The 13,455-nt window shown below is 65.4% G+C and overlaps 1 protein-coding gene across 1 annotated transcript in view; it reads right to left on the bottom strand.

Moving 5' to 3' along the window:
* SEMA6B (semaphorin 6B) overlaps positions 1-11,399 on the bottom strand; it is a 28,588-nt gene extending 17,189 nt beyond the window's left edge. Inside the window, exon 1 of the mRNA XM_039380906.1 lies at positions 11,319-11,399. The gene's annotated coding sequence lies outside the window, so the exon portion shown is untranslated. The remainder of the gene's footprint in view (positions 1-11,318) is intronic.
* Positions 11,400-13,455: the final 2,056 nt, after the last annotated feature.

Here is a 13,455-nt window from a genome sequence, read left to right as displayed (position 1 = left end):
GGACGGAGCAAATGTCACCCCGGCCACCTGGCACCGCGCTGGCCTTGTCCCTGTCCCCGTCCCCGTCCCCTGCCACGTGCCCCCCCCACACACACACTTTCCAAGCAGCACCTCCCGGGGGGGTGTGGGGGGGCACAGGCGGCACCCCCAGAGCTGCGGAGGTGCCAAGAGGATGGGGAAAGGGGGGGGGGGGGGACACGGTGCATCGGTGGGGTCCCCATGCGGGTGACAAGGCCACCAGCGCGGCGGCGGGGGGGGGACACACACACAGCACCCACCGTTTACCTTGGCGCTTCCACGGCCCCGCCGGCGGCTCAAATGTCCCCCCGGGCCTCCCGCTCCGGTTACCGGCTCCGCTTACAGCTGCCGTTTATAGCCCCCGGCCCTCGTCCCTGTCCCCTCCCCATCGCCCACCGCCCCCCGGGTGGGCACCGCGACGTCCGAGCCCCCCCCCCCCCCCGGGACATCCCAAAGGGGATCCGACCCCCCGAGGCGGGTCTCGGGGATGGCGGGGACCCCGCGGTCACTTTGAGTGGCTTCGCGCCCAGGGGTGACTCCGGCTGCTGGGTGTCCCCCCCCGGGTGACACCCGTGGGTGCCCCCGGCGCGTCCCTTCCACCACGCCGGCGGTGCTGGTGGCCGGCCAGAGCCGCATGGTGATTTGCATATTAAATACATGCTCATCTGCATATTAAGGACGGTTTCCTAGCGAGGAGGCGTCACGCGTCACGCCAAAATAAATCCCCGGGGGACGGGGGGGAGGACGGCGGGGGTGGCAGGCGGGGTGCTGTGTCCCCCCAGTTCACAGTCCTCACCCTCTGTCCCCAAACGTGTGGCTGACCTGTCCCCCCAAAAATTCACAGCCCTGTCCCCCCCAGTTGAAAAGCCCTTGTCCCCTGTTCCCCCTAGATTCACAGCCCTTGTCCCCTGTCCCCAAACACGTGGCTGCCCTGTCCCCCAAAATTCACAGCCCTGTCCCCCAAAATTCACAGCCCTTGTCCCCTGTCCCCAAACACATGGCTACTCTGTTCCCCAAAATTCACAGCCCTGTCCCCTGTTCCCCTAAACTCACAGCCCTGTCCCCCCCAAATTCATAGCCCTTGTCTCCTGTCCTCAAACACGTGGCTACCCTGTTCCCCAAAATTCACAGCCTTGTCCCCTGTCCCCCCAGTTCACAGCCCTTGTCCCCTGTCCCCCCAAATTCACAGCCTTGTCCCCTGTCCCCCCAAATTCACAACCCTTGTCCCCTGTCTTCCCCAATTCACTGTGTCCCCTTGTCCCCCCCAGTTCTCCAGGACAGGACCCTCCTGTCCTGCTTGTCCCCCGAAGCCACTTGTCCCTACAGACACACATCCCCTCACTTCTCTCCTGCCCCTTCAAAGACTGTCACCCCCCCCTTGTCCCCAAAGGGCCACGTCCTCCCTGCCCCTCATCCCCCAAAGCCACAGGTGTCCCCCTGTCCCCAAAGGCACTCACCCCCCTCGTCCTGCCCGCTCTCCTGGGCCACCCCAGGGGCTCTGTGCCCTCGTGGGGTGCCCTCCAGCTCACCCTGTCACCCCGTTTTGGCACCCACGTGGCCCTGGACAGGTCCCACAGGTCCTGCTGCTCCAAGTCACCAGCTCTGGTGAACCGTGCCTCAGTTTCCCTCGGGCGTGTTCCCGCCCCAAACCTGGGCACTGCCCCAGGAACTCCCCCCCCCAGCCCTGCCAGTCCTGGGATCACATCCTGGGGTGCCCCGTTCCCAGGGATCCTCATCCCCAGGGATTCCTGTCACCGCAGGGCCCTCATCCTGATGGAGCTCACATGCCCAGGGTGTCCCACCCCAAAGGAGCCCCTTCCCTGAGGATCCCTGTCCCCACGGAGCCCATGTCCCCAGAGACCCCTGTTCTGGGAGCCCCATCCTGATGGCCCCCCCTGTTCCCAGGGTGCCCCCATCCCCCCGGAGCCCAAGTTCCCCAAGTTCCCCACCCCGGAGAAGCCTCTTCCCCAGGAATCCCCATTTCCAAGGATCCTTCTCCCCACAGGTCCCCATCCCCAGGGATCCCCTGTCCCCAGGGTGGTCCCATCCCCTGGAGCTCTGTCCTCACGGATCCCACATCCCCAGGGTGTCCAATCCCTGTGGGGTCCAGGATCCCATCCCCACGGATCCCTGTCCCCATCCCCATGGATCCCGTGTCCCCAGGGTGTCTCACCCTCAAGAAACCCCTTCCCCAGGGTGTCCCATTCCCCGGGGATCCCTGTCCCCAGGGGTGCCCTGTCCCTGAGCAGGCAGAAGGACAGGCAGCTCCTGGTTCAATCCCGTGAGAGACCCTACAATAACAGCCCAGTGTGTTTACACCCAGCTCCAGGAGGAAACCCTACAATTACATCCCAGGTCGTTACCGGGAGGGGAGGATGCCCTACACACCCACATCGCCCACAAACGCCCCAAACCCACCCCAAAACCAACCCCAATCCTCAGAAAGCAACCCTACAATAACAACCCACGGATCCCAGAGCCAGAGGAGCTGGAGGAGGCTCCGGCAGGCCGGGAATGAGGGCCAGTCCTGCAGCCAGAGCATTTTTTTAAGGCTTAGGAAAGTTTGGTTGGTGGTTTTGGGGGGTTTGTTGACATTCAGGTCCCCCCTCCCCGTGTTGGCTGTGACGCTCCGGGCGGGAAAATGGGGTTGTTCCTCATTCCAAGCCCGGATCCGGCACTTCCCATTGGGATCCTGACATTTCCAAGCACTGATTTGGGGTTAAATAGGATTAATTATCCACCGGGTCCAGTGGGGCAGAGAGGGCTGGGGGTGGCAGCCCCCTGGTCACTGCAGTGTCACCGCAGGGTCACCGTCCCCAGCGTGTCCCCGAGGGGACCGGCACACCCTGGAGGTGGCACTTTCCTGCATGGAGACACCCACTTCCCGGGAACACCAGGGGACAGGGACACCAGTGGGGACAGGAGACAGGGCCACCCCCAGCAAAGCTGCTGCTGCCACTGCCAGTGTCCCCAGAGGGTGACAAGGGGACAAGTGGCTTCCTGTGACAAGGTGTGGGTGGCAGCACATGAGCGCAGCCTTTGCCCCGTGATCTCCTCCTCTTCCTCCTCCTCATCCTCCTTCCCGGTGCCATCCGGCTCCATCCCGCTTCCTGGTCTGGCAGCGTCCCCTGGGATGGCTGGGGACAGGCGGGGGCTGAGGGGGGTGACACCACCCCCCTGTCACCTCTGAGGGCCACCAGGCCCTGGCACGGAGCCCCAGCGGAGCCGCGGGATCCACGGAGCCGGGATGGGCGCTGGGAATGCGGGGGAGGGACGGGGTGGAGTGTGGGATGTGGGATGAGGAGGGGGATGAAGGATGTGAGTCGGGATGCAGATGGAGTATGGGGTGTGGGATGGGATGTGGGATGGAGGAGTGGGATGTGGGCTGGGATGCAGGATGGAGGATGGGATACGGGATGGAGGATGGGATATGGGATGGAGGATGGGATACGGGATGGAGGATGGGATGCAGGATGCAGGCTGGGATATGGGATGCGGGATGGGTTATGGGATGCAGGATGGGTTATGGGATGCAGGATAGGGTGCAGGATACAGGCTGGGATATGGGATGCAGGCTGGGATATGGGATGCAGGGTGGGCTATGGAATGCAGGGTGGGATGTAGGGTAGGGTACAGGATACAGGCTGGGATATGGGATGAAGGATGGGATACGGGATGCAGATGGGATATGGGATGCAGGGTGGGATGAAGGATACAGGCTGGGATATGGGATGCAGGATGGGATATGGGATGCAGGGCGGGATGTGGGATGGGATGCAGAACGGGATGAGGGCCATAGGATGGGATGCAGAGTGGCACACTGGGTGGGTTGTGGTGTGGGGTGCTGGCTGGGATATGGGATGGGATGCAGGATGCAGGCCAGGATGTGGGATGTGATGCACGGTGGGATATGGGAAGAAGGCAGGGATGCAGGATAGGACAGGGGATATGGGATATGGGGTGCAGGATGGGATGCAGGGTGGGATGCAGCGTGGGATGTGGGATGCAGGATGAGATATAGGGTGGGATGCGGGATGCAGGGTGGGATGCAGGATGCAGGATGGGATATAGGGTGGAATGGGATGCAGGGTGGGATGCAGGATGCAGGGAGGGATGCAGAGTGGGATGCAGGGTGGGATGCAGGATGCAGAGTGGGATGCCGGGTGGGATGCGGGATGGGGTGCCGGGTGGGATGTGGGATGGGATGCCGGGTGGGATGCCGGCAGGGCCGGGGCCGGCGGCGGCGCGGAACAAAGGGCCATTGTTCCCGGGCCATTGTTCCCGGTTGTTCCCGGTGCTCGCCCAGCGCCGCCTCCGCGCGGCCGCCGGAAGGTCCGAGCGGTCCGACCGCCCCCGGAGCAGCTCCCGGCACGGCCCGGCCACCTCCGCGACACCGCCGCCACCGCCGCTGTCACCTCACTGCCACCTCACTGCCACCTCACTGCCACCGCCACTGCCACCACCGCTGTCACCTCACTGCCACCTCACTGCCACCTCACTGCCACCTCACTGCCACCACCGCTGCCACCACCGCTGTCACCTCACTGTCACCTCACTGCCACCTCACTGCCTGCCACCTCACTGCCACCACCGCTGTCACCTCACTGCCACCGCTGCTGCCACCGTCACTGCCACCTCACTGCCACCGCCACTGTCACCCCACTGCCACCACCGTGGCCACCACCGCGGGCCCTCAGCCCAAGCCCTCAGGGCAGGACAGTGTCCCCGTCCCCGTCCCCATCCCCGCGGTGGCCCTTCCACGTGTGCCAGGTGGGCACACCTGTGCGTGGGGGGGTGTGCATGGGGTGTCACACGTGTGTGTGGGGGTGTGCCACGTGTCATGTGTGTGTGTGCAGGTGTCACATGTGTGTGTGCAGGTGTCATGTGTGTGTGTGCAGGTGTCATGTGTGTGCACCATGTGTCCTCTATGTGTGTGTGTGTGCAGGTGTCACACATGCGTGTGCAGGTGTCACGTGTGTGTGTGCAGGTGTCATATGTGTGTCTCTGCAGGTGTCACATGTGTGTGTGCAGGTGTAACGTATGTGCACCATGTGTCCTCTATGTGTGTGTGTACAGGTGTCACACATGTGTGTACAGGTGTCACACGTGTGTGCAGGTGTCACGTGTGTGTCTGCCATATGCTGTGTGTGAGCAGGTGTCATGTATATCCACCATGTGTCCTCTGTGTGTGTGTGCAGGTGTCACATATGTGTGTGCAGGTGTCACGTGTGTGTATGTGCACGTCACACGCGTGTGTGCAGGTGTCGTGTGTGTGTGTGCAGGTCACACACGTGTGTGAAGGTGTCATGTGTGTGTGCAGGTCATGCATGTGCATGCAGGTGTCACACGTGTGTGCACCACGTGTCCTGTGTGTGTGTCTGCAGGTGTCAGTCTGTACACAGGCATCACACATGTGTGCACCATGTGGCACGTGGGTGTGCAGGTGTCACATGTGTGTGTGCCATGTGCTGTGTGTGTGTGTGTGTGTGCAGGTGTCAGTGTGTACACAGGTGTCACATGTGTGTGCAGGTGTGCCATGTGTGTGTGTGCAGGTGTCACACACGTGTGTGCAGGTGTCACGTGTGTGTGTGCAGGTGTCATGTGTGTGTGTGCAGGTGTCCACACGTGTGTGCACCATGTGTCCTCTGTGTGTGTGTGCAGGTGTCACGTGTCTGTGCGTGCCATGTGTGTGTGTGCAGGTGTCACACGTGTGTGCAGGTGTCAGTGCATACAGAGGTGTCACACATGTGTGCACCGCGTGTCACGTGTGTCCGTGCAGGCATCACGTGTGTGTCAGTGTGTGTGCACCAGCTGTCCCGTGTGTGTGCAGGTGTCACGTGTGCGCACCAGCTGTCCCGTGTGTGTTCAGTGTTGGCACAAGCACCAGCTGACACACGTGTGCAGCAATGTGGGACCAGCGCGTGGGCACTGGGTGGCACCTGCGTGCAGGTGTGTGCACCACGTGTGTGGGCGTGCGTGTGTTGGCGTGCGCACCGCTTGGCACACGTGTGTGCAGCGCTGGCACACGGCCCAGCTGTCACGTGTGTGCCAGTGTGTGTGCAGCACATGGCACACGTGTGCAGTGCCAGGGTGTGCACCGTGTGTCACACGTGTGTGTTTGTTGAGTATCACCTGTGGGTGGGTGTTTGTGCACGGGGCATCACATGTGTGTGCAGGTACCTGTGAACTGGGTATCACATGCGTGTGCAGGTATGTCCATGGGCCATCACACGTGTGCGGGTGTGTCCATGGGCCATCACACATGTGCAGGTGTGTCCATGGGCCATCACACGTGTGCAGGTGTGTCCATGGGCCATCACACACGTGCAGGTGTGTTTGTGGGGTATCACACGTGTGTGTGTGTGTGTGTGTGTTCATGGGATATCATGGGTGTGTAGGTGTGTCTATGGGGTATCACACATGTGCAGGTGTGTTCATGGGGTATCATATGTGTGCAGGTGTGTTCATGGGGTATCACACATGTCCGGGTGTGTGCATGGCAATCACACATGTGCTGGTGTGTCCACGGCCATCATACGTGTGCAGGTGTGTTTGTGGGGCATCACACGTGTGTGTGTGTGTTCATGGGATATCATGGGTGTGCAGGTGTGTCCATGGGGTATCACACATGTCTAGGTGTGTCCATGGGCCATAATAAATGTCCAGGTGTGTCCATGGGCCATCACACATGTCCAGGTGTGTCCATGGGGTATCACACGTGTGTGTGTGTGCATGATGTGTCACACGTGTGAGGGGTGTCCTGGAACAGAGGGCTGTGCACCCCGGGCTGACACAGCTCCCCCCGGGCTGACACAGTTCCCCCCTCCCCAGCCATAACCCCCAGCACTTCCCGATTTCCCGGCGCTTTCCCTCAGCATTCCCGGCGGGAGATGGCGGGTGCGGGCGACGCGAAAGGCCCGCGCTGTTCCGGGGGGACGCGGGGCCAGCCCCGCTCTCTCCGGGTGACCCGCGGGCGCTGCCGCCGCCGCCTCCCCCCATCGCGCCCTGCCCCGTCCCCCCGGGGCTGTTCCCAGCACCGGGACATCTGTCACCTCCCCGTCCCGGTCCCCTGCCCCGCGCCTCAACTTCCCCCCCCGAGCCCCCCCCCGAGAGCCCCCCGCATCCCGCCGGGGATGTTCCCGCAGCCGCCGCCCCCCGAGGCCACCGCGTGTCCCCCCCCTCCCCGATCCACCCGGCGCCAAACCCGGCGCTGGAGCTCGGCCGCGGCGCTGCCGGGTTTGATGGGATTGATGGGATTATCCCGGCGGGCGGGATTACACGGGGAAGAGTGAGGATTAGCCACGGCGCATCGGCACGACACCGCCACGGCCACGCCGGCCGCGCCGCCGGCCAGCGGGCGAACTGGGCCGAACTGGGAGGAACTGGGAGCCAGGTGTGACGCCAGAGCCCAGCGCTGGGGTCTCCCGGGAGAGGAGGCTTCGCCAGCCGCTGTTCAATTAACCGGCTGCCGGGAACCGGCACAAAGAGACAAGAGGGATCTCTTTATCTGCCCCCCTTCTTCCTCCTTTTTTTTTTTTTTTTTTTTTAATTTGACAAAATTGTAATTAAATAGGGAGTAAAATCCCGTTAGCACACGGCAGCCCCGCCGGGATCCCCTCGGTGCCAGCCCACTGCTCTTCCTCTCCCTCCTGCTTCACTCAGGGAGTCCAAACCCCCACCACCCTTTTTAGGGGATGCCACTGAAGCCTGGAGGTCCCTGGGGATGAGCTGGGGACACCCCAAAGCCATCGTGTCCCCTTTTCCGTGGGACTGGGCACTGCCAGGATACAAGACCATCCTTTTGGGTCCCTCCAGCACCATCCTGGGGATGGGAAGGAGAGACCATGGATCTTCCTGGGATGCAGCACCCGAGATCCTGGTGGTGATCCAGCGATGCCGGGTGCAAACAGGCTCCACGGGCACAGCTCCCACAAGGAGCTGGGACTGCTCCTGGTTTTCTTTACTATTGTTTACGTTGCCGAAACACATCGGATGCCACCACACCGGCACCACCGGGAAACCATCCCGCCCGGGACTCGCCACCCCGCTCGCCTGGCACAGCAGGAGGTGCCAGCATGGAAAAGCCACCCTGGATAACGCTGTGTCCAGGCCCCGGTGGCACAACCTGCCCTGAGAGGATCTGGGATCTGGCTCCGGAGCGGGAGATGCTCCAAGGGCCCGGCGCGGCTCAGCCCACTGAAAAATTAAATCGTATCCAAACTGGCAGGTTTAATTAAAAATATTCCAGCTTGTCTAAGGATACAAACCGCATCCGGCACTGCAGCAGGGATCTGCATCCAGAGCTCCAGCACCGGCACGGGCCTCGTGGCCAGGCTGAGCCTCCGGCACCGGTGTGGAAGAGCTGCTGGGAACAGAGCTACTGGTTTAACTGGGAGCCAAACCATCACGTGGCGTGTGAGCGGAGCTGAGGGGACGGTGACACCCAGCCCGGCATCACCATCCTGCCCCGTGACTTGGGGCTCCTGGCAGGGGCTTGGAGGGATGTAAAACCACCAGGAGCCTGGTTTGGGGGGAGCACAGGGGGTCCCTGCCCCCCCAGGGGGGCAGCTTTGCCATGGGGAGCAGCACGGCCACACGTGAGCACACGCATGGACACGCATGGACACGTGTGTGCGGGGTCAGCGGGGCCGAATTGGGTGATTTCCCTTTGTTTATGGGAATGGCAGCAAACACGTCTGGGGGGGCTCCTGGGAGGGGGGGACGAGCAGCTGAAACACCGTCAGTGCCGCTCTTGGGGGGCTGAGTTGCCCCTCAGCATCCTCAGAGCCGAATCCAACCCCCCCCGGGAGCACCTCCAGCCCCCCCCCCCCCAAAACCTCCCCACTGCAGCCACGTGCCCCGGTGACAGCGGTGACCCAATTCCCGTGTCACCCCGGGGACGCTGCAAAAGGGGGTCTCTGGAGCCTCTGCCCGCGCTCAGCACCTCGGCACCCACCAGGATGTGACCCCAGCACCCGGGGGGACACTCTCACCACCCGTGGGTGGGTGACGGGGGGGACACAGGGCACTGACGGGGATGTGGCACCGGGGCACAGATCCTGCACCGGCCAGAGCTGCCCCCAGAGTCACTTTGTGGGTCAAACTGCCGGGGGGTACAAAGAGGGCCCCCCCCCAAGACAACGCACCCCATCCCCACCATCACCTCTGTGGGACGGAGGCTTGGCCACCCCCTGCCCCCCACTCCCAGCGCACCCCCAGAGCAGGATCTGGCCCTGCTGGACCCCGAGAGAGTGGGGTGGGGGGTCCAGGGGGAGCACAGCGGTGCCACACGTGCCACCATCACCCCCCACCTCCCCCGGGCACTGGGACAAGCAGAGGTTGGTGTCCCCGAGGGGATGTCACTGTGGCAGGTGTCTGCCCCCCCTCCCGACACCCCAGGGGGGGTGGATGGGTTGGGGGTCCCCTCTGCACCCCCTCCCCACAGCTCACGACCTCTTTTGGCAGAGGGAAACTGAGGCAGGGCGGGAGCGGCGCTCACCCAAGGTCACCCCGTGCAAATGGCACAGCCCCGCGGGCAGCCCCCCCACCCCGCTCTTCTGGGGGGTGCTGGGCCCCCCCAAAGCCCCCTGCACATGGCCCGGGCTCCCCAATCCCTTCCACCCCATGGTGGGGGGTCCAGAGGGGCCGGTGGAGGTTTGGGGTGGCCCCAGCACCCCGACTGCTCTGGGTGATGTGGGACGAGGGAGGTCAGGCCTGGGGGGCCGGGGGGGCATGTTGGGGTCTGGGGGTGCCCGGGGCACCCCACAGTGAGGGGACAGGGGAGGATTCGGGTCAGGCTCAACCCCCCCCCATGTTATTTCTCCCTCCACCAAATCTGCCGACGGTGCAACGGTGCCGAGCCCCAAAAGGGGGGGTGGGCCCCCCCAGCCCTGCCCTGACGCCGGGGGGTGTCAGCCCCCCCATGCACGGGGGGTGCCCCACTTCTGCCAGGTGCCCCCCCCATCATCCCTCGTCCCCACCAAGTTACAGCCCCGAGGCAGAGCTGGGCACCCCCCGAATTTGTGGGTGCTCTGCCCCCCACCAGCCCTGCGGGATTATTTGGGGGGGGCACAACCACCGACCCCCCCCGGCTGAGCCGTCGCTGTTCCCTTCTGCCCTTTTGGGGGGTGCACTGGTCGGACCCCCCCCTTTCAGCCTCTGCACCCCCGGGCCCAGCAGAGGCTGCGCGGGGTGGGGGGCACACACCAGACCCCCCTTTTTTTACCCCCCCCCCCAAAAAAACAACAAGCCCCGGCTGCTCCCCGAAGAAGCGGCGGAGGTAAAACGGAGCCCGACGAAGCAGGGACAGCCCCCCCATCTCCATCCTCATCCCCATCCCCATCCTCATCCCCATCCCCATCCTCATCCCCATCCCCATCCTCATTCCCATTCCCACCCTCCCAGCTCGCGGCGGGGGGGGGCTGAGCCCCCCGCGCCCATCTCCGTGTCCCGGGGCTGGGGGAGGGTCTCGGGGTGCCGGCCCGGGGTGCTGATGGGTGGGATGGGGGCGTGGGAGGGGATGGGGGGTGGGACTGGGTGCTGGGGGGGGGATGGAGGGGGATGGGAGCGGGACTGGGGTGCTGGGGGGGCTCGAGGGTGCGCGGGGGGGACTGTCGGGGGTGCTGGGTTGAGGAGAGGGGTGCGGGATTGGGGTGCTGGGGGTGCGGGATGGGGATGCTGGGGAGGACCAGGGTGCTGGGGGGGGACTCACATCAGGGTGCTGGGGGGGGGACACCGGAATGGTGGGGAGGAATCGGGGTGCTGGGGGTGGGGCACGAGGGTGCGGGATCGGGGTGCGGGGAGGGTCTCCGGGGTGCCGGGGTGGGCCGGGGGTGCGGGCTGGAGGTGCAGGGGGTGCGGGAGGGGGCTGGGGGGGGAGAATAGGGGTGCGGGTGGGACCCCCAGGGGTGCCGGGGTGGGGATGAGGATGAGGGATGGAGGTGCTGGAGGAGGAGGGGGGGGGCGCGGTGAAGGGGGGCACAGGGTGCAGAGAGGGGAGGGGGCAGAGGGGTGCGGGCTGGGGGGGTGCGGGGGGGCCCCTCCAGCCCGTGACCCTTCAAGGTTCCGCCCGCTCCGCTAACAAAAGCGCTGCTTCCCAATGCAGCAGCGGCGGCGGCGGGAGGGGGGAGGGCTGGGGGCGGGGGGGGCACCCCCTTTTCCTCCCATCCCCCCCGTCCCCGGGAGGGGGCAACGGATGGAGAAGGAGGGAAGGGATAAACCGGGACGGGACCGCACCGGGAGGGAGGGGGGCGGCCGGAGGGCGGGGGGCGAGGGAGGGGGGGCACCGATCGCGCTCTTACCTCGCCGTCCCGGGGGGTGTCCGGGGGGGGCTCGGGGCACCGCGCACCTGCGCCCACCGGCAGCGGCTCGGCCCGGCCCCGCTCGGCTCCGCTCCGCCGCGGCGGGAGCGCCGGTACCGGGGCCGGGCGGGGCGGGGCCGCGGGGGGGGGGGGGGGGGGGGGGGGGGGGGGGGGGGGGGGGGGGGGCGGGGGCCGGGCCCGCCCGGTGGCTGCGGCGGCACCGGGGCCGCTCCGGCAGCAGCGGCGATGGAGGAGCCGCCGCCGCCGCCGCCGGCGCTCCCGGAGCGGCTGCGCCCCCCGCCCTGCCCCCGCCCCGGGGAGGCGGCACGGCCCGGCCCGGCCCCGGGCCCCCCGCCCCCGGCGGGGAGGGGGGAGCGGGCGGGGGGAACCGGCCCCGCCTGCCTCGGCCCCCCCTCCACACAGGGACATCGCTTCCCCCCCGCGTTCCCGGGCACCCGGAGGGGTGCGAACCGACCCCCCTCGTCCCCTGGGTCGGTTCCCCCCATCCCGAGCACCGGGAGGGGCTGGGATTGACCTCCCCCCCACCCCGGGCACTGGGAGGGACTGGGGCTGATCCCCCCCATCTTCCCCGGTTTCCCCCCGTCCTTGGGACGAAGGGGGGTTCAGACTGAGCCCCCCCACCCTCTGCCTCAATTTCCCCAGTCCCAGGCACCGGGATGGGCTGGCACCGAATCCCCCGAATCCTCTGGCTCGGTTTCCCCCATGCCTGGCACGGAGAGGGGCTTAGACCGACCCCCTCCACCCCCTGCCTCAGTTTGCCCCCTTTCCTGGCACGGTGAGGGGCTGGCACCTCACCCCCCGCCCTGCCACAGCCTCGCACCCCACAGCAAAGCGGTTCTTCTGTTTTGCTTCCAAACACGTCCCTGTCCCCAGACTGAACCCCCACCCCCCGGTGTGGCCCCCCCAGCCCCTGCCTCAGTTTCCCCTCGCCCCCCACGGGTGCTGCAAAGTCAAACCTGGCCCCCCCCGGCGTGCAGGGGGTGCCAGGGTGGGCACCCAGAGGGGCACCCGGAGGTCTGGGGTGACACACACAGAGTAGGGGCCCAGCACGGCTTTGCTTTCACTGCTCTATTGCTTTGCCCCGGTTGTTTTTCCCCGAAAAAAACCCCAAATCAGAGTATTCTGCTCCTTGTCATGGGTGCACTGAGTTGTGCCCGGGCTCAGCCCGCCCTGGCGAGCAGGAGGTTCCTAATGTGATTCACCTCTTCCTGCATCCCTCCGGTCCATCCCGGTTCCCAGGGCAGGGAAAGGGACAGTGACCCCCGGGAGGGGACACTGGGCCGCCCGTGACGGAAAAGGGGGGGTCTCCAGGGGAAGGAAACCGCGGCCGTGACTCAGCGCCTGAGTCACCGTCCCCGGGGGGACATCGAGGGGACACCGCGAGCCCCTTGACCTGTTCACACAGCCCCGGCCCCCCCTCTCCCAGCGGCGGCCCAGCTCGGGCTCATTACGGCTGATTAATCAACGCTCGGAATTAATTCCTCCACAATTCCTGCGAGCACCGTCCGGGAGCTTTTTGCTGAGCTGGCAGCATCATCCTGGGGCACCCCGACATCCCACAGCACCCCGACATCCCACAGCACCCCGACATCCCCTGGCACCCCAGCAGCGTGCCATGGCACCCTAATGATCCCACAGCACCCTGCCATTCCACAGCATCCCAGCATCCCGTGGCACCCTGATATCCCGCAGCACCCACACATCCCATGGCATCCCAGCGCCCCACAACACCCTGATACCACACGACACCCTAATATCCCAGGGCACCCCAATATCCTGAGGCAATCCACCATCCCATGGCATCCCAGCACCCCTTGTTGGCACCTTGATATCCTGTGGCACCTCCCCATCCCACAGCACCACAGCGTCCCACAGCATCCCCTGGCACCCCGACATCCCCTGGCACCCTTATATATCCCTTGGCACCCTAATACCCCGCAGAAACCCATCACCCCATGGCACCCTGACACTCCCCAGCACCCCGACACCCCACAGCCGTGACGGCCCCAGAACTCCCCCGGGGCAGGAATTTTGGCCGGCCCTTTGGAAAACTGCGGCCCTGAGAGGGCTCTTCCCATCCGCAGCCTCCGGATCGGGATTCATTCCGGGATTTGGG

The sequence above is a fragment of the Pipra filicauda genome, unplaced genomic scaffold (genome assembly GCF_003945595.2).
Source record: "Pipra filicauda isolate LSUMZ 115617 unplaced genomic scaffold, ASM394559v2 scaffold1093_size54856_pilon, whole genome shotgun sequence".
Classification (NCBI taxonomy): Eukaryota; Metazoa; Chordata; class Aves; order Passeriformes; family Pipridae; genus Pipra; species Pipra filicauda.
This window is presented reverse-complemented; position numbering and strand designations above follow the sequence as displayed.